The sequence below is a fragment of the Lepisma saccharinum genome, chromosome 2, assembly GCF_977018435.1.
Source record: "Lepisma saccharinum chromosome 2, izLepSacc3.1, whole genome shotgun sequence".
Taxonomy (NCBI): domain Eukaryota; kingdom Metazoa; phylum Arthropoda; class Insecta; order Zygentoma; family Lepismatidae; genus Lepisma; species Lepisma saccharinum.
In genome coordinates this window covers 4,464,322-4,485,256 of record NC_139230.1, presented here as the reverse complement: position 1 = coordinate 4,485,256, position 20,935 = coordinate 4,464,322, and the positions used below count along the sequence as shown (strand labels likewise).

General features: G+C 38.7%; 1 protein-coding gene across 9 annotated transcripts in view; it reads left to right on the top strand.

The window, feature by feature from the left end:
• Positions 1–20,935, top strand: part of LOC145983879 (adenosylhomocysteinase-like 1) — a 355,689-nt gene that overhangs the window by 193,350 nt on the left and 141,404 nt on the right. For 4 of the 9 annotated variants that reach the window (XM_083116956.1, XM_083116955.1, XM_083116953.1 and 1 more), the window contains exon 1: positions 17,498–17,675. The exons of the other annotated variants lie outside the window; for them this stretch is intronic. The gene's annotated coding sequence lies outside the window, so the exon portion shown is untranslated. Of the gene's footprint in view, positions 1–17,497; positions 17,676–20,935 lie in introns of those variants that run through there. 9 annotated transcript variants of the gene reach the window in all.

Here is a 20,935-nt window from a genome sequence, read left to right as displayed (position 1 = left end):
CAATGACACTTTCATGAAAACGTAGCATATCGATTAAGGAAACCTTTGCAGATAGCTTCTGAAACCTTTCAACCGCTGAGAGTGGTAACTCTATATTTTACTTTAAATTCTGCAAATGCAGACAATTTCGTTGTAACACAACGTTTAGCTTTTCCATGTAGTTCAAATTCTGACATATCGTTTGGCTTCAAATGAATATTCTGTTTAGGAAAATTATGCAAAGCATTACAAAGGTCAAGAAGTCAAATTTAACTTTGGATACATATTTAATCAAACTTTCTGAGCTTGTGGTAAAAATTTATATTAGGCACCAAATCGTTATTGTCTGGCACTCGGGTAGTTCGACTTCTAGGTACGATGCATGCATAACAGCAGCTTGTTATTGTGCCCATGTGTAAAAGAAACTGATATAAAAGTATTGCATGATTTATGAATTGTTTAAAATAAATAGAAAGCTTATAGACTTTCAATCATTTCCTGTCACAGTGATTACTTTATTTTCATGATACAGTGAAATATGGACAAGTTGTGGAAATTGTTACAGACTTCTCGATTTTTCTACGTTTTGTATTTATTCAACTATGTGTCCTTAAACTTTGATGTGGTTTGCACAAAAAAAAAGAATGTACTGATAAATTGTACTTAACACTTCGTTGAATGCAAAAGACATGCCCTTTTCAATGGTGTTCAAAAGATGTCTTATCTTTCCATTCAAATACATTTATAAGTAAAGAAATTATAAATGAATCAAATTTTAAGCCTTATAGGTCTTTTCTATTTTCCTCGTATTCGAAATTCTAACACAATCCGTTCTGACGCTGGATACCAGATGAAATAAAGCAGCTGTCGCATCCAGGACCGAATAGACCCTTTCCATAAAGAATCACTTTCAGCTGTTGTAATTTGTTGGATGTTGTGATCGATTGAAAACAGTTGTTTACCCAACAAGATTTCAACATGAAGTTCGCAATCCGACATTTTAAACCACTCAGTTAAAGTGGCTTTCAACTGTAACTGAATATAGAGAACTGTTGTGACGTAAATGGTATTTTAGAGTAATTAGTTTCCTACCTGTAAAAAAAAGAAAAAAACCCTCTCTGTGTGGGTTTCTTTCATGGTTGTGTGATTTTCATGGTAATGGATTAAAGGTAATCAATTTGTAATACTTGCGCATTTGTTCACAGCCACTCGGATACAAAGTACACTATAGTACAAAAAAATGTGTTTTTTGATTCGTATAAAGTTGATTATATATATTTCTTACAACCATCTCATACAATGGAGAGGTACGTACTCCATAAATAATTTAATGTAAAAATGTGTAATGGTAATTAAAAGGGACTAATCATAGGGCGTAAATATTGGCCGACGTTCTTTAAGAATGATTCTGAGCGTAGTGAATTATTTATCCTCTTTTCTCCTCTTATTTCACTTTCTGTGTAAATCTGCAAATATGCATTACCACGATGCGTCGGTGACTTATCAGTAAATTTTTAGACGGCGCCCTACCGAATTATTAGCACTGAAACTACATCCAAGATTCAGTTTATGTTTGCAGATGCTGCCGACTCTGTGGCAGAGCAACTTTCCATCTTGTCGCCGAAGTTTCTGTGTTCAGGTCAAGGTCTTGGCTTTATTTGTGTGCGTCCCTGCATCAATTTCACCTAATCACCACTCATCCTCATCGTCGCGATGAACCAAAAGCGACGTTAAATGAAAATACAAAAATACTTCCAGATACGCTGTAAGGTTGAAGACCTTAACCACGAAAGTCACCAGTTTACTGTGTTCGACGATAGATACTACCTCCGTTGGAAATTATGCACCCAAATTCCATCTGTGATAATAACTTTGTTCAAGACTCGCCGAAAAACTTTTCACCAAGTTCAACAAAGCACATTTTTGCTTAGATAGTAATGGTACTCAGAACTTTGCATGCAGAGATGTGTCTCTCGGTTAACTACTTATGGATAATATAGCGATTTCTTCCAGTAAAATTTTCAATCTGCCAGTTGTCAGTCTGATAACTGATCTGTGACGATGGGGACCGAGATGATAACTCTTCCTTCTCAGAATCATTCCAAACGTTAAGGCGTTGACTAGCTGCTCTAAGTTGAAATTCTGTTTCTACCTCTCCTCCCCCACATGTTGTGTTGTCATATTATGTGAAATTTGAAATTCCATACTGCTCATTAGTAAAATCACGTCTTCACGAATGTCTGTAACTTCCGAGAAACATCCAATTTGTGTCTATTTCTAAAGTAATTTTTCCCTGTAGCTCTCGAGATCCCCCTAAATCCGAGCCTGTAGGTACAATGATGACATTTTCCGGAACCTCCCCCGTAGCTCGTTTTCTATCCGTGCCTGTCCTAGAAGTTGGTCATGTCCAAAGTTCTCCTGCACAAGCAAAAATAAACTTTATCGTAGGTGGAGGGGATTGTAGATTAAGAGAGAACCAGAATAGAAATCCTCTAGTAAAATATAGATTTTTCTTCACATTGAAAGAATACGCTCTTAACAAATGTTAACATGAAAAGTTGCAAAAGGATTGGCACTTCATGTAGGCGTGCATTATTGTTTTAATATAAAGAATTATTTTTTTGCATTTTTACATGCCATTTTATACGTGAGATGAGTTAATAATAAATAACTTACAGTTGTGTCGATATATTATATTTAAAATGATCAGCGCTCCCTGTATTTAGTAGATGCTGGAAGATTCAAATTAATTTTTAAAACAATAATATAATATTTATATTGTTATATATTGTATTGTTATAATATTTAAGCTTGTTTGAAAGAAAATTAATGAAAAAAGAAAACACAATTTTCCTATGCCTCTGTTGATAGGATTTGCATGAAGAAACATGCTGATATATTTACTTTCAGCTCTTTTTATCGTGTGTTCTTTGAAATGGAATCTGTGTGTCTTATTAGATTAGAACAGCAGATATGGCATCTACCATCTAAAATGAATATTTATACCCTGAAAGTAATTCTGAAAAATAAAGGATTCGTTGGCAAAGTACTGGTATCCCGCATTCATATAGCTTCATTAAAAGTGTAATTACTGTTCGCTGCTGTGTTAACAAAAACGGAGTCGGAGAGCTTGTCTTCTCTGCCAAAGGTCAGTTTCATTAAAAGCTGAAGTTTAACAGCAGTTATTATTAGATAAGTCATTGCTTTCAACTGACGGTAAACAGCAAGCTAAACGTTTTATTACATTTTTTCTGCGAACAGGAAATGGAAAAAAAATATTGATTTAATTTTCGTATTTCACTGTGGCATATACTTTCTGTGTGGACAATTCAGTCATCCGCGCCCCATTTTAAACTGTTGGTCCAGTCATGATTAGCCTATTTGTGATTTAAAGTGAACTTGAACAAACTTTTCGAAAAGTCGATAACGTTTTGCTCTGTTATGATGGTGTAAACTGCGATTTGTGGTAGAATAAGCATATGATGATGATAATAATAATAATAGGTTAATTAAAAACTCACATTCAAATTCAGCTCCTCTCTCCTGTCAAACTCCGGGAGAATTGTGCAGAATTAAAATAATTATTAATATCTAAGCTAGGTGACATCTTCGTCTTGTTATTCTTCTTAATTTTCATCGTCGCTTTGTAATCAAGGGGTTCTGGGTTCGATACTCGGTGGAAGCACATAGTGGTTCGGATTCCATTTTAAACTGTAGGTCCAATCCCGATTAGCCTTACTGTGCATAAAGTGGACTTAAAACACCAAATCAATCAATCAAATCTTCTTTATTTTTTATACCACCGACAGACATTCCTCAATAGTTTAAATATGTTTGGTATCTCATTCGTAAATATACATTCCAATACTACCTGCAATAGCTAGAAGCTATGCTTGAACTTTATTCAAGATATTACATTTTATTCCCATAATCGAGAGGGGAATGATAAAAGATAAATGTCTTCAAGCTGTTCAGTTTAATGTGTTGAAGTTCTTGGAAGTAAGGCCTGATCTGCGTCTCTGTAGAATATGCCTTTTCCCCTTTTGTTCCACCAACAGAAGAATCCCACAAACGACGATGTTTCCCCTCCTTTCGTTCGTCTCGCTTGATTGAAGCACCCTTCACGTTTCCTATTGTAGACAAGGATAGGGGTAATGAGATAAAAGAACGCAATATAGTGCTTTTGTGACCGAAGTGTGAAGGTATTGGATTTGTATAGCTTTTGTGCCTTTGTATGGAGAGAAGTGCGTCTTCCTCCGCAAATCTGTGGCGACATGATGCTCACACTAACATCCATACGTAGTCCTGGATATCCTCAATGAATGCTAAATTAATATACGATAAGGACTGGTGTAAATAGTCTGGAAAACATCCAAATGTCAACCTTCCTTCCACGTAGTGCAGCAACCTGGACTGCATTTTGCAGACTATCGAGGCTTTGGCGTCTGGACTCACAACCAGTATAATCCTCTGTGGGGCTCGTGTTGTGTTGTCCCTGTATGTTTGTGATTGTTCCTTCCTCATTTTCACTAAAAGCCAAAACAGGTAGAAAAGCGAAGTAAACGCATCAATCAATCCTTGTGTTATCAATCGTATCACATGATTTATTTCTGAAATTACTTCAGCCCCAAAATATGGAATTTGTAAACTAAAAAGCCTGTAAATACTATGCAACATCTTCTACCTGTCAGTTTTCGTTGCCGTGTTCTCATGTAAGCAGGCGGTCTCTGTGGCGGAGTGGTTAGTGACACTTACGTCGAATCCAGGAATTCTCTAAGGCATGGATGTTTGTTTCTTCATCTATGCATTCCATTAATTCAGCAGTAATTTTCATCGTCGCTGTTAATCTAGAGAGATAGAAAAGAGACGTAAAATAAGGAAAATACAATGAAAGAAATATGATGTGCCAGGATGTTTTTCAAAATGCAAGTTTTGCTACGGCGTATAGGAGTATCACAATATTTCAAGAGTTTTAACGTGACACATGTGTGAGCAGTCTGTATCATCTGACAATATCTCAGGTTACTGATTAGTACCCATGCCACATATTACAATTTGGCAACTTGTTTTTAATTCGAAACACTAATAAATTATCTGCCATATCGTCATTATTCATCTTGCTTATTCGCGTGAAACTGAAACTCATTTGTCATCTGTGAGTGTCACAAGTTGCGGAATGCTCTTCCTTGTATGCTTACACGAGGTATTGTAATTTGTTCTCCATTGACGGCATACTAAGTTTTCCCTGAAGACTATGAAGTAAACGTATAAAGTTCTCAATTGTACTTAGTGCTATGACATGGAGGAACATAAGATGCAAAAGTAAGGATCGTATATTCAGCATATAGCATAATAAGTTAGGCAAAGGTTAAGGAAGATGTGTTAATTGGCACACAAATCACAATGCACGTTTGATTCTGCACTTTCTGACCCAGAAAAGGCAGAGTGGCAGGCGTTAAGGCTGGTGTGTTATAATTTCCTGGGCAATGTCAAAGCACACAATTATGAAACAATTGTTCGTGATATGATGCACTTCCTTCATGTCATGGGGTGTCACATCTCCCTCAAAATACACTTTCTGGACTCACATGTGGGCTTTTCCCGCACAGCCTGTGAGCAGTCTGTGATGAACAAGGGGCAAGGTTCCACCAGGACATTGCAGCGTTTTGAAAAGTGCTTCAGTGGACCTTGGAGCGACAATGCTTGCTAACTATTGTCGGTTTATCATCGGGGAGACTGTTGCAGATATGTACAAGCGTAAATGCTCCACAACATCATTTTCGTAGGTATTGTTTTCACACTTCAATTCTGTATCGTTGGTTCAGTTCAATGGCTAAATAAACATTAACATTTACAAAAGAGCTTCAATTTTCTCTATTGTTGATGCAGTGTTTCAAATTGTGACGCCTGTCAAAGTATTATAGCATTCATATTAAAATGCAAATACTGCATATTATTCCCTCGAAACTTCATTCAAACGATATTTGGATCACGAAGACAGTGATCTTTCTAACTAACTAACTAACTAACTCCCTAGCCTTCTTAAACCCGAAGGTTCATGGCTACAGCAACACAGGCCTTCCATCTTTCCCTATCTTGAGCAAGTTCTATATACTCTTTTCCATCCCTACCGATTTCCCTTAGGTCCATCTCAACGTTGTCCCACCATCTTCGTCTTGGCCTTCCTACAGGTCTCTTACAGGTCTCTTACCATCAGGTTTCCCAACAAGAATCCTGTAAACTCCTCTTTCCTCTCCCATTCGTGCCACATGGCCTGCCCACCTAAGTCTTCTTTGATTTAATTATTCTAATAATATCTGGACATGAATACAAATTATGTAGTTATAAATTATGTAACCTGTCTCCTCATCCCTTTCAGGTCCAAATATTTTCCTAAGGATCTTATTTACAAATACTCTCAATTTATGTTCCTCTTTCAATGTAAGGACCAAGTTTCACACCCATATAATACTACAGACAAAATTACTGTTTTGTATATTTTAACTTTTAGTTTCTTAGATATTAAACGAGAAGACAAAAGTTTATGAAGAGAGAAGTAACATGCATTTCCTGAATTAAGCCTACTTTTTATTTCCTCTTTAATATCATTTTCATTTGTTAATATTACTCCTAAGTATTTGAATTTGGAAACTGGTTCAAACGAGTTGTTATCAATAATTCGATTTTGATTATTACCTAACACTTGGTTTCAGCCTGTAAGCATATATTTAGTTTTCTCTTTGTTAACTTCCAAACCTATCTCTTTAGCAGTTTTGAAAAATATTTTAGCATTATTCTTGACTGTATTTATATCATCCCCCAGTAAGTCTACATCATCTGCATATGCTAACAGCCCGACCCTGTGGCCGAGTGGTTAGCACATCGCGCTGCGACGCCAAGGATCCCGGGTTCGAATCCCGGCCGGGCTTGGTTGTTTGTGAATGTCCATTCATCAATTTCATCATTTCATCACTCATCCCCATCTTCGCAAATTAGCCAAGAGGCACAAAACGCGAAGTAAAATAAACTAAATCAATCAATCAATCAATCAGCATATGCTAACAACTGAGTCACACCATTTAATTTTAGTCCTTCTTTAGTTTCTTTTACCTTCCTAACAGCATATTCTAAGGCAAAATTAAAGAGCAATGGAGATAATGCATCTCCTTGTTTTAACCCATCATGAATTGTAAATTTGTCAGACATATTAATACCCACATGAATTTTACTTTCTGTTTCACTGGTGCATATTTTTATCATACTAACAAGCTTCTTAGGTATTCCAAACTCGACTAATATATTATATAATTTATCTCTTTTGACCGAATCATATGCTTTTTTGAAATCAATGAATAGCTGATGGACATTCTGATTATATTCCCACATTTTTTCAAGTGTCTGTCTGATGTGAAAAATTTGACCTGTAGTTGATCTGTTACGTTTAAATCCACATTGATAATCACCTATAATTTCATTAGCATATGGGGTTAGTCTTGTTAAAAGAATGTTAGATAATATTTTATATGTTGTTGAGAGTAGAGAAATTCCACGGTAATTATTGCAGTTCATTTTATCACCTTTTTTAAACACAGGAACAATTATGGATTCTTTCCACTGTTGAGGGATTTCTTCTTTATTCCATATTAAACAAATTAATTTATGAATTTGACATATTAATGAATTTCCACCATATTTAATTAACTCAGCTGGTATTAAATCAATGCCAGGTGCTTTGTTATTCTTTAGCCTTTTAATAGCATCTTTAACTTCGGTCAAGTTAGGTTCTGGAACTAAAGGTTCTACTGTGTGGACTTCATTTACTTCTGATTTATCTCCTACATGAACATTTAAAAGGTCATTAAAGTAGTTCTTCCATCTATTTAAAATATCACCTGGGTCAGCTAGAAAATCACCGTCTTTATCTTCTATCAAGTTTACTTTAGGTTGCCACCCCTTTCTAAACTCATTTACACCTTTATATAAATCTCTGATATTTTTATTTTTGCTGTTTGTTTCAATTTCGTTAATTTTGCTTTTCAAGTAATCTCTTTTTTTACTTTCTTCTGTCATGTTTTTATTTTCTATCCAGATAAGTCTGTTGATATATCAGTACTGAATAATATTTTACCTATTATCTGCATTTCTTCTTGGAACATGCACTTACGTTCCATTAAACATTTTGGCTGATACATTTTTACCACTTTGAGATTGGTAATGTAGTCTTCTATGTTCACTATGTTTCTTTTCCACAATTCGCGAATAGATTTACGCCCTTCAAATACTTAGGAGTAATATTAACAAACGAAAATGATATTAAAAAGGAAATAAAAAGTAGGCTTAATTCAGGAAATGCATGTTACTTCTCTCTTCATAAACTTTTGTCTTCTCGTTTAATATCTAAGAAACTAAAAGTTAAAATATACAAAACAGTAATTTTGCCTGTAGTATTATATGGATGTGAAACTTGGTCCCTTACTTTGAAAGAGGAACATAAATTGAGAGTATTTGAAAATAAGATCCTTAGGAAAATCTTTGGACCTAAAAGGGATGAGGAGACAGGTGAGTGGAGAAGGTTACATAATTTAGAACTACATAATTTGTATTCATGTCCAGATATTATTAGAATGATTAATCAAGAAGACTAGGTGGGCAGGCCATGTGGCACGAATGGGAGAGGAAAGAGGAGTTTACAGGATTCTTGTTGGGAAACCTGATGGTAAGAGACCTGTAGGAAGGCCAAGACGAAGATGGAGGGACAACGTTGAGATGGACCTAAAGGAAATCGGTAGGGATGGAAAAGAGTATATAGATCTTGCTCAGGATAGGGACAGATGGAAGGCCTGTGTTGCTGCAGCCATGAACCTTCGGGTTTAAGAAGGCTAGGGAGTTAGTTAGTTATGTCTTGTTTTGTTCACAATAACTATCACCGTCATCTTCATTCTCAACATAGGCGGAGTTCTGGAGGGGCCAGGGGGGCCTGGCCCCCAACTTAAAAAAGACTAAAAAATAACAGATGATTAAGTTCAGTTACTACATTTTTGTTATGAAGCCATACCGCAAATCTTGACGTTTGGCATGATGGCATGTGCGGTAATTGCGCCGCAATAGCGTGTCTTATAAGATTTGATTGATGTGTACAGTTTGAAGAAAGAAAAACGTAAAATGACTTTGTGTTGAGTCAACAGTTACTGCTGAGGCATCAAAAGAACTTTTCAATTTAATTTTTCTAAAATTTCTGAAGCTTACTATTGTACCGTAACTTTTTTTTAAAGTAATACGAGTATTGTATCAATACAAAAGTAATGAAATGCAATAATCGTACTGTTTTCCTTCTTTTAAAACTGACAACAAATGTAGTAATTAATATTTGTTTACTTAAGCGAGGAAATTTAACATTTTCAAATCTAAAAGGCACAAAACTCAGTGATTTTAAGTTGTTGTTTTTTTTTTTTAATTTCCGTAGGAAGGCCTCCGGACTCGTTATAAACTAGGGGATATTCAATACCTGAGGGTTATTGAATTTCCCCTAGTTTAAAAAACCATATGCTTCTTCCAGAGTCTGGCCCCCCCAAAGCAAAAACTCAAACTCCCATGATTCTCAAATGGCTTACAAGAACATTCACTACTTGACATGTTTTCGGAATCCATGGATTCCATTATCTGAAGCATGTTCTGGGACAGCTATACCCCAGCACGTGCCACTTCTATGCGTGGTTGAGAGCGTCTCAGAAGTGCACTCACTCCTGTCATCCTTTGGCCATAAAATGACGTGGGGCGGTCCCAGGAGTCGGCGGTTTGAAACAGCTGATAGTGATAGGAGAGATCTTGGAAGATGCTAAAGGTTCTTTTTCAAAGAAGGAAAAAAACAGCACAAGAGCACTAGAACCATTATTGGCTCTAGTTCTTCAAAATACACTCCTCACAAGAAGTTCGGAATATTGTCGCAGCTTCTCAGGTTTTAAGTTGATCGGTCAGTTGCATCGTCGTACAGGGATTCGTTCTTTTTGGTCTGAAGGTGTATCAGGGGTCGAAGTCCATCGACGATCTGCAGTTAATGTGATGCTTACAGTTTTGGGGGACTCACAATCTCCAGTACTGGAACGTAATGAGGAGAGGTGCTTTACAATACTGAGTATTCCTCACAGTGAGATGATTAGTGGCAAGCTGAAGTCTGCAATTTGAAGCAAACACCACGGACCGTTGTCGAAAGGCGTCATGTTGTTTCAACATAGTGTTGTCTCCATTGTTCAAACCATTCAGAATTTTAAATTTCACCTTCCGTGCTGTCCCGATCTCACACCAATAGACTCACACGATGAGTGCACTAAAATTGGCCTTAAGTGGCCCTTGGTGCATATCGGATCGAGAAATGAAGAAAACAGTGTATTTGTAGCCTGCATTACAACATTCTTTTTATGTTATTGCATATTGTCTGCGCTGCTTTGCGGGTAATTATTAACTTGTTCTAGTATGTGTGTGTGTGTGTGTGTAGTTATTTTACGTCACTTTTACATCATTAGGTTAATCGCGACGATGAAGATGAAATGTATGTTGAGATGAACACCATGGCACAGCATGCCTTACCCAGGATTCAAACTTAGGGCCAGTGTGGCGACATCTTTCGTGGGACTCGAACACAGGATCCCAATTCCGTAGCATACCTGAAATTCTTCCGCGCCAAGGATTCATTCCTCCAACGTGTAGCCCAGTGATTTATCCACATACCCCTAACCCCCCCCCCAACACCCTCCCAAATTTTGACGACCCCCCCAAGCGGAAAAGTGGAACAGCCCTCCTGCAAGGGGGGGGGTAAATATGGATTTTTATATCAACAATAGAATGACAATATTTCAACATAAAGAAACCATTTGTAGCTCTACAACAAGCGAAGCCCAATGGACCTTTCGATCAACTACAACCAAAGTGTCAAAGAAGGAAGGTAGAATGTTCAGCATGATGATTTCCTGGAAACACCAGCTCCCTTGACAAGGCTTCGCTAGGGAAGTGACACTGCCATCTGGAAAATGTCAAACTGACCTCTCGCCCTCCTTCCAGGGAGCACATACCGCACACAGTGTTGACAGTTCAGCGTTTGAATACCTAAATAAATATTTCTTAAATACGTTAGAGGTTTGTAAATTCAACCCCTGAGTCAATGAAATTTACATTTCGTTTCATTTTCTTTTCAATTCTTTCCATGGGCGTCCGGAAGGCCCCCGCCCCCGGAAATTGAACCAGAAATTATATATTTTTCACATATTATTTCATTTCAACGATAATAATATGCGTTAATTATTGCATGAATGTGATAAATTCAAATTTAAGCAATGTTTTTTGAGGAACAATACTATTATTGTGGAAAATGTCCCTTGTTTGCCCCCCCCCCCCCCCGCCTGGAAAAAATACCTTCCTTGTCTCTTCCTGGAAAAAATCCTGCGGACGTCCATGATTCTTTCATGTGAAAAATGTACGTTAAAAGTAAGGAAAGAAATTCAAAAATACAGGTTTGACTCTTGTAGTGAATTGTGTTACTATGGTTAGCAACACTATTTTCTGTAACTTGGGCGAGATGGATGATTTTGGAGTGGTAGAGAAGAGAACAGTCAAATGCCTTAGGTCAGTCTCAGTGTAGCATCTCAGTTCGTGTGTGTTTACGTTCTACTTAGTGTAACAATGTCTAAAAGTTTACTGCAAAATTGGCTGAAGAAGGTAGAGAAATTGAAACCAGACAGAAACAAACCGAAAGTGGCGAGTAGAAAAGCAGTGACACTATATGTAGGTATAATTTCTTCCAACGGATATTCATAAAGTACCCCCGGGTTCGATACCCGGCGGAGGCACATAGTGGTTCGGATCCCACTTTAAACTGTGGGTCCAGTTCCGATTAGCCTTACTGTGCATAAAGTGGACTTAAAACACCAAATCAACTAACCATTCATAAAGTACTACGTAATATAAAATTTACTGACCGAGTATTCGATATAAAGCGGCAAGTATTTCATGAAGAACCCAAGTGATTCATTCACGCCTATAGTTGATGTGTGTGACAATTTTTGTGGCCCTAAGAATTCTTACCTTTGTAAAAGAAATTATATTTTATAAGAAATTATAAAGAGAGTTGTAAAGGGGGGTGGAGGTCGCGCGGGGTTTGCCTGGACGCAAAGGACAAATGCGCTGCCGAACAAGAAAAACAGAAATAAATAGAAAAGCGTTAACGTCGTAGTGCCCTGTGAAATTACTGGCACCCTATTAAAGTTATTGTCAGTTTGCAAAGATATAGATTTAGTAAAAATTGTCTTCCTCTTTTTATCTAGTCTGTTCCCTGACACAATGACATATTAAATTTTTTCCCAACTTTTCAGAGGAAGCAAACAAAGAAAGTATAAAGAATTAAACATAAAAATAAATTTTATTTACATTAAGTCCCAAATTTATATCTGACCATAGGCGCACCAGTGGGGGCACGACGGTGCTTGCCACTGCCTGCTGAAAAACGTGGAGAGAAAAAATTCGCTTGTTTCATTGTGCTGTGTTGGAAAGTGAAATAAATGCTATTCAGTTTTTAAATAATTTAAAATAAAGCATTACCTGAAATTAGAAGTGAAAATTCCTTGCCGTCCCTTTGCAGCTACCATTCCATGCTTTTATTTGCACATGTTATTTAGTTTTCTTGAAGGCAAAGAGGCACAATTCCCTAGAGTCTCTCGTTCAGGATTTGAAAGATAAACTCTCAACAGCGCCAAGCATATTTTCCAATGTTTTGTAAGGGTAAAAAAACTTTAATATGGAATTCTCTCTCTCTCCCTCTCCCTCTCTCTTTCGGGGGAGGGGAAGGGAGGGTGGTGGGAGGGAGAGAGAGAGAGAGAGAAAGAGGGATCTCTCTCTCTCTCTCTCTCTCTCTCTCTCTCCTTGACCGATTTCATTCAAAAGCAATACCAGGTGTTTATCAATTGATTGAGTTGGTGTTTTAAGTCCACTTTATGCACAGTAAGGCTAATTGGGACTGGACTTACCGTTTCAAGTGGGATCCGAACCACTTTGAGCCTCCTCCGGGTATCGAACCCGGGACCCCTTGATTACGAGGCGACGACGCTACCACCGCGCCATGTGGGAGGCCCCAGGTGTCTATCAAACGTGGATCTCAACTTCCCACTATATTTTAAAGTCTTCGTGGCCATGCTCTATATAGAGTTTCATTATTTGATTTCAGTTTGTGAATCATTGTTTAAACAGAGATTTGAAAACGCCAACAGAATTTGGAACCCACTCGCAACATAGAACTATTAAAATTATATGTATGCATATTTTCTAACTGAAGATAGAACAGGAGGGGGCAGGGGGCATGTGCTGAGGTAAAGAGGACACCTAACGAACAAAGCAAGATTGTAAAGAGTACACATTGTGGGATACTGTGAAATAAATGAAAGTATTGTTGCTATGTTTAATTAATAATGTGCATTATCACATTTTCTTGCTCGCTTCGCTCGCAGTGTAGTCATTTATTTAACAGTCATACTATATCTGCAGATACATGCAGAGACGTCTGAACGTATTCAAGAGTGGGGGGGGGGGGCAGGTTTTCCAATTTACCAACCTATTTTTACAATCTCTCTTCCCACTATATATATATGGGGGTGGGGAGAGTACATACATAAATAGGCTTCAGACAGGCAAGAGCGCACGCACCCATGCAATACATTCTCGCCGATATTTCATGGATGAATTGGGACCCCCCCAAGATAATATGTGAGTTACACCTGCGATAAGAACCATACAAATACAGTAAAAATATATTGCGCAAGTGTTCCTAATTTCTTTATAACCAGCTTAAGAATTGCATGAAATGATCCCTGGTAATAATATGTTTACATTTTTGTGTTTTTCAATGTCATCTCTTGTGTTTGTCTAACGATTGATTTAATCAAGTTCTGAACTGTAGACACAAAAATATATTTTCCATCTTTTTCAGCATTTGACATATTTTTTTTCTGAAATGTTACGTGAAGGGAAGGGAGGGGGTTAATCTCTGAAAATATCTATGAACACATTGAATTAGGGCAAACATTTTAAAACTGTCCAAAATATGCACTTAACATTCCCAAACTTACTCCACTCAAAAGTTTCCAACCCCCCCCCCCCACCCCCAAGGGAAAAATCCTGGATAAACCCCTGGTGTAGCCTTCGTCAAAGCACGGAGCGAGCTTACTTGTAATTAATGTATGTCGCTGGTGCATAAGAATCTCAACATGATTAATTCCGCTTGCAAATTTAGCTTCTCATGCTTCGTCTGTACTCTTCTGTAATCAAGTTCTCTAGCAACCATTGTTCCCGGCGTGGTTCATCTGCCACGTGGGGCATCGATCGCGGGATGCAGCTAACGTGTTGGATGAACCGTGGTATGAGATAATTGAATGAAAATCAAATTCCCACGTACAGAATTTCCACCAATGCAATGTGCACTCCCGGGCAACCTTGAACACGTACTTGTACCTTATTATAATCTGCGTGTGGAACGAGTAGGGATGGTCGAGACAAATCTCGGTCTGTGCTCGAGTTTTGAGACGAGACTGTAACTGAGGCAGTCCTTTGAAAGGTAAGACGAGATCGAGACCGGATGCTTCGAGAATCTCGGTCTCGTTCGGTCAAGTTGAATAATAGTTGAACATCAAATTACTTTACTATGCAACTTATTCAGCCATACCAAAAGCCTGGTCGACTTTCGATTTCGCTACCGAAGTTCACAGGTTCGAGTCCCGGCGTGGGTGTTCTTCGTGAGTGTCCCTTCATCAATTCCAGGTAATCATCGTCGTCGCGAGTAGCCAAAAGTGGCAGAAAAATAACAGAAATAGTACAATACACACAGATGTACCAAGTGTATATCTCCATGATTATGTAAATTGTGTTTCTCGTAATTGCAAAGTAAATCCATTAGTAGCGATTGTGAACCTCTGCAGCGTAGTTGCATACATTCTTGAGGGTTTGGTAGCGTCGAAATGAGGCGCCTAATAAATATCGTTATTAACCCTTCGTGGGTCGCGCGCGAAAAGTTACGTCGATGGTCGCGCACGGTCTCAGAGACCGGGTTTTTAAAATATGCCAAATTGATGGTCTAAAACGCCAATTCCAAAATTATTACGATTAGATCTTTTTTTACAAGCAATTGAGATTCTATAAAACTATGAAATGTACATTTTAGTTAATAAATTAAATACACAGAACAAAGTAACTAATAATCCGCATGTTAAAAATTTCAATGTTACATGTCCGAACATAAAATTGGAAAAATGAGTTGTTGTTTTTAAAGTTTCTGTTTTAAGTCCATTCTATGCACAGAAAAACTAATCGGGACTGGACCTACAGTTAAAAGTGAATAAAACCACTATGTTCCTCCACCGGGTATCGAACCCGGGACCTTCCGATTACAATGCGATTAAGTTACCATTGCGCCATCGGGGAGACAATTAAAATAATTACTATCTTTTGCAAATAAAATAATTGGTGATTGAAAATGTTTATAATTTTTCACGGCATTCTTGCAAATGTTGCGCTGATAGGTCTCAATGATCATCTGAATCAAACTGTCCATGTGTTGGAGTCACTTTCCCTCGAAATTCCCAGAAATAGCAGTTTTATCCGTTCTTTTTCCTTTATGTCCATCTTATTACAACAGTTGTTCAGTTATTGCACAAGTATCACTGTTTAGTAGAAATCTCGACACAAATAAACAAGAAAGACACGGAACGGGAAACCGGATTTTCAGAAGAGACTAGTTATTTATGCCGAAGGTCACGCACGGACTTCGGGCGCTTCAATGAAACCCCCTAATGGTTCGAGGATCTGTCCGACACTGAGAAATGAGTCGTGGTGTAAGAGGAAGGTGAGAAACTCAGCTAGACAGAGAGAGGGCGTTGACAAAATAATCATTAATAAATGACGACGTTAAAACCAAGCACCCGGAACGAGAGACCGTGCGCGACCAACGCAGGGTTAAGGAAACTTGTTTACCTTAATGACCTCTAGACACTGTGAAGGTTGATTGATTTGATTTATTTTATTTTACTTAGCTTTTCTGCCACTTCTGGCTAATCGCGAAGACGAGGATGAGTGATGATATGAAATTGATGAAGGGACACTCGCAAAGAACATCCATGTCCAGGGTGTGATTCTAACCCGGTCTCCCTTGCACCATAGCACGCCAAGCAGGGAGGCTGTTTATTAATCGACATGAGACCGAATCGGGTCACACATTAGACAAGATAATAGCCTGTCAAATATCGTCTCCATACCATCCCTAGGAGCAAGTATTATTATGCTTGTGGGGCTAGGAATTACACTGTTTTATGCACTCATGCTAACCGAGAATGAATACGGATCTTGCATCTTAGTCCCCTTGATGTAACGGGGTGTACTTCGCTTCAAGTACTCGAATGCTAACTTCTTTTGCACGTTGCACAGCCAAGGTTTCATTTTGGAGGTTAACGAGGCCCTGGTGCTTGTACCCACAGCCTCTGTGCGGGGTTTATTTTGTGTTGTCCATTTGCGTTTGTTCCTTCACCCATCCTGGGCTTTCCCGTTGGCGGAGTGGTTACGCCATCGCCTCGTAATCAAGGGGTCCGGGGTTTGATTCCCGGTGGAGGCTCAAATTGGTTCGGATCCCACTTTAAACTGCAAGTCCAGTCCCGATTAGCCTATCTGTGCATAAAGTTCACTTTAAGCAAAAATTGAAACAAACTACTTCTATCTAATCACCATTCATCCCCATCGTTGCGATTAGACATTAGTGCCAGCAAAGGGACGTAAAATAAACAAAATCAACAAATCACATACCCATTACATATGCTTACTCATATCGAAGCAGAAGAAATTAATCCATTTATATTTTTATTAACGCATGTTGCTACAATTATCCTTTTCTAGTAAAGTTGGGTATATTATGTATTCATGAGAACCCACTTAGCATGAAATGATGGATGTTTTCATGGTATCCGATCAAAACAAATAATCCAATGCTATGTGTACATCAGAACTTAAAACTACTGACATCAGTGGTGAAGATCAACGTACCGCACCAGCGCGCCATGGGTTGAAGGTTCGAATCCTGGGTCAGACATTGTATTTGTCCCTTCATTCATCTTCATCGTCGCGATTGCCTCAAGAGGTTGCAAAGCTACTTAATAATAACCGAAATAGAAAAATATAGAACCGCTACCGGGCAATAAAAGCATTACATAAGGCGATTGTTACTTGTAAAATTACGTTACGGTCAGTTTGACTGCGACCAGGAAATGACCTCTAAACCAAAATATAATATCCGCATTTTGTGCACATTCGAGGTGTTTTGGCGATGGTCGTATCGATTTTTGGCGGTGAGCCCTCTAGGTTTTTGGCAGTTTGCCCACAGCTGAGGAGGAGCAGTAGGGAGCCTGCATTGATTGCCGGCAGAGTGGAGCTCGGAAGTTTTCGGATGGAATCGAGAGGCGCTCGTAGACGAGGGAGGGAACACAGATGTTGTGCCGCCCACCTCTCCAGTGTGCAGTGCAGGATAACTTGTATCGCAAAGCACTCAGCTAACGCGCGCGTGCGTCTATGTGTGTGTGTGCGTGTGTCGCATCGCCGCTGCAGTCGTACCAGCACGTGTGACCCGGGTTCTGTAGTCGTGTGACAGTTTTGTCTCCTCTCGGCCCATCGGTCCATAGGTGAGCGTCCAATTGATTGCCTACGAGGGGGTGGAAAGCCACGGCGTCCTTTGATGTTGTTGAATGTGGTTCCGGTAGCATGTCTATTCTTTTAGCGTTGCAATTTGACTCCGGAAAGGTCCATGTTGTGGTTTCTGTGTATAGTTTGCTAGTAGTCTGATACCCCCTCCCGTATCCCCATTCAATTGTGTCGAATGTTTGAGGCAAAGTATACCGTAGGCTTACATGTCCGTGTTGACTGTGTAGTCCTGCCCTGATGGGAAAAATTGAGCAGGGTTAACTTCCGACTAAGATCTTGATGTTTGATTTCTTTGTTTCCTCTCTTCTCATTTCCAGTGGATTTTGTGTGTGCGTGTGTCTGTGAGTGTGTAGGTGTTCTTTTTTTATTATTAGGTGGATTTGTTCTATTACCGAGTGTTTTGGGGGTACTTTCTCGAGGGACAATTTTTTTTCAAAGTTGGAAGGACGAGTCCATGGGAGAAATCGTACTTGACGTGGTCCACGGTAGACAGCTGATTTGGCACAAGCTGAATTTTTCGACGCGCTTCCTTTGGTTTCATAACAGAAATAACTTGGCAAGGAAACTTAACCATACTGTGGAAGTATTGTGTCACATTTAGGAATTCTTGCATAATGTAACATTTGATTGAACGTATCATGCTCATTTTGTACACAAATCTCCGCATGTGTTGTGCAATTTCCCATATAACACGTATTGAGTTGATTGTCATGTGGATTGCAATAGATTTAACTAACAAACTAGAAAAAATATTGAAAGCATCTAACTCCAATGAAAAATATACGTACAGTGTTGTTATTTTGTTGCTTCTGCTGTTTGTAGCGATCAAGCTGGATTGAAATTACATTTTTGCGTAACAGAACATAAGCGAATACTAACAAACTTTCATCTCTGCGCTTGAAACGTCTTAATCCTTCATTAACTTACTATTTATTTTACATTCTTAGGTTTAGTTGCTTTTAACGGCATGATGATGCTATCGTCTCTAATAAAAGCTTTGCGAATCATTGCTCTATTAGAACGTACATAATAACATTTATAAACCATGCCCGAAAGGGGGGGGGGGGAATGAAACAATAACATCCGCTCATCCGTAAATTAATGAATACCCAAGGAAAGGGGGTGGATCCAATTTCGTCCTTACAAAATTCCTTAGCAATCTGCTGTTTATACTACAAGTGGTGGATAATCGGTCCTTGCTCTGTAAAGAACGCTCCGTAAACATTGCTTAATACACTTCAGAATCACCATAAGGAAATAAAAATCCAAGTAGGAAGGAATTAGGAGTTTCATTAGTGAAAGTATCAGGATAATTAGGAGTCCTTAAGTGTTATAATTGCTGAAAGAAAGTAGTTTGTTACAATACTTTCGTTTTGAATTGAAGTGGGTCATCCCTGCCTTATTTAGGGATCATAGCGTGCATGCACATGCCTACGTGTATGAACTGAACATGATCGCTCTTCGTGTTTTGTAATTCCCTTCTACGGGAAGAGAAGCATCCTCACTCCCGCTTGGCGCAGAAAGCCCACGATTTGTGTATATTATTGTAATATGATAATGGAAAAGCAAGTGGTCAGTTAGATGCAAACAAATACTATTCAGTTCCTGCCGGCCACCGTGAGCTCTTTGTTAGCGTTGCATGCTGCGCAACTAGTTTGGATGTGATTTTTGTTATTTAGCGGTCCTTTTCAGTCACTTTTGGCTAATCGCGACGATGAGTGATACGATGAAAGTCATGGGACACAAAGAACACCCACCCATACCCAGGCCGGGATTTGAACCCGGGACCCCTGGCGTCGTAGCGTGCTGTGCTAACCACTCCGTCACGGAGGTTGGCGCTGCGAAACTGAGAAGCTTACTTATCTGCTGAAATAAGACAACTAAGTCGAGAGGTATGGATATTTTTTGTTTGCTCAGGATCTATTTTATAAGTTCGTTATCCATTCTCATCACCACGATTGACTTAACTAAGGAGAAAAGGTATAGAGTATATTACAAAAATATCAACCTTCAACTTTTTTTGTAAAAAAATTGAAAGTAAAACTATTTCCCCTTGACCTTCATCGGTTCCGGGTTCGAATCCCAGTCTGGGCATGGTTTTTATTTGTGAGTGTCCTTTCACTAATGTCATCATATCACTCATTTTCACCTTCGCGATTAGCTAGAAGTGGCAGAAAAGCGAAGTAAAGTAAACCAAATCACTCATCATACCACGCCAGGTCTCGAACCTTGGGCCGTTGGTGACGAGATAAGTCCGGACACTCAACGATCTGAGCTACCGAAGCGACAGTAGACAAAAATATATTATACCTATTATTTCAATTTATAAATGTTTTCAAACCCACCCTCTTACTTTTTTATAACAAAAGGCTAAGTTGCATTCCTCTGGTCGGAGATACTAAGTCACGGCTTAGATCGGAAGAAAGTGTGAGAACCTATAGACACCCTTTCTCCAAGATCCTTTGTGATTAGTTTTAATAAGGAGAGAGTTGCCCTCATTAATGGATTCGCGTACGATGCATATTAATGCATCCGCGTACGGTGTACAGGCGGATGCGGTGGTTACTGCCGCGCCCTCTTTTGTCTGGAGGCAACTGAAATAATGATGTCAGATGGAAAATATGTATAGGCAATTGAAGAAATATTTGAGTAGTTTAAATATCGTGGTAAAAACTAGTACAGTGTAGACCATTTACCACTTCTACCATTTCCCAGTGGGTGCAATTCGGTGGTTTTCACACTTAGCTTTTTATTGACAAAAGCTTGCTAACAGTACTAGCGTACTACACATTTTATAGTGCAAAATCTCGAATCCCGAAAATGCCACATGTTAATACAAGACTACAAACGGCTTTGAAACACTTTTATCAGTAGCTAAGTAGCTTCAAATGGTCATTTTTGTTTGTCCCCACAGGTGATCTAACTCGGGGATCTCCAGATTCGAAGTCGAGATCATAAGCCAGTATACTTTGGAGGTAGGGGTTATGGTCATGTAAATACTGTCAATATGATTTAAACGCATTTCCATTAATAATAAGCAGGAAAGTTTTTTGCTAATCGGCAAGAAAATATAACACTTCTTATTACATTATAAGACTGCAAGTAATTAATATTTTTACTGTAATGTTAGATCTCTCCCTCTCTTTTAAGGGTTCAGGTTGAGGATATGTTTTGACAAACTATAACAACTTGTGGGGTCTCCCGATGGCGCAGTGGTAACTTCGTCGCCTTGTAATCAAGG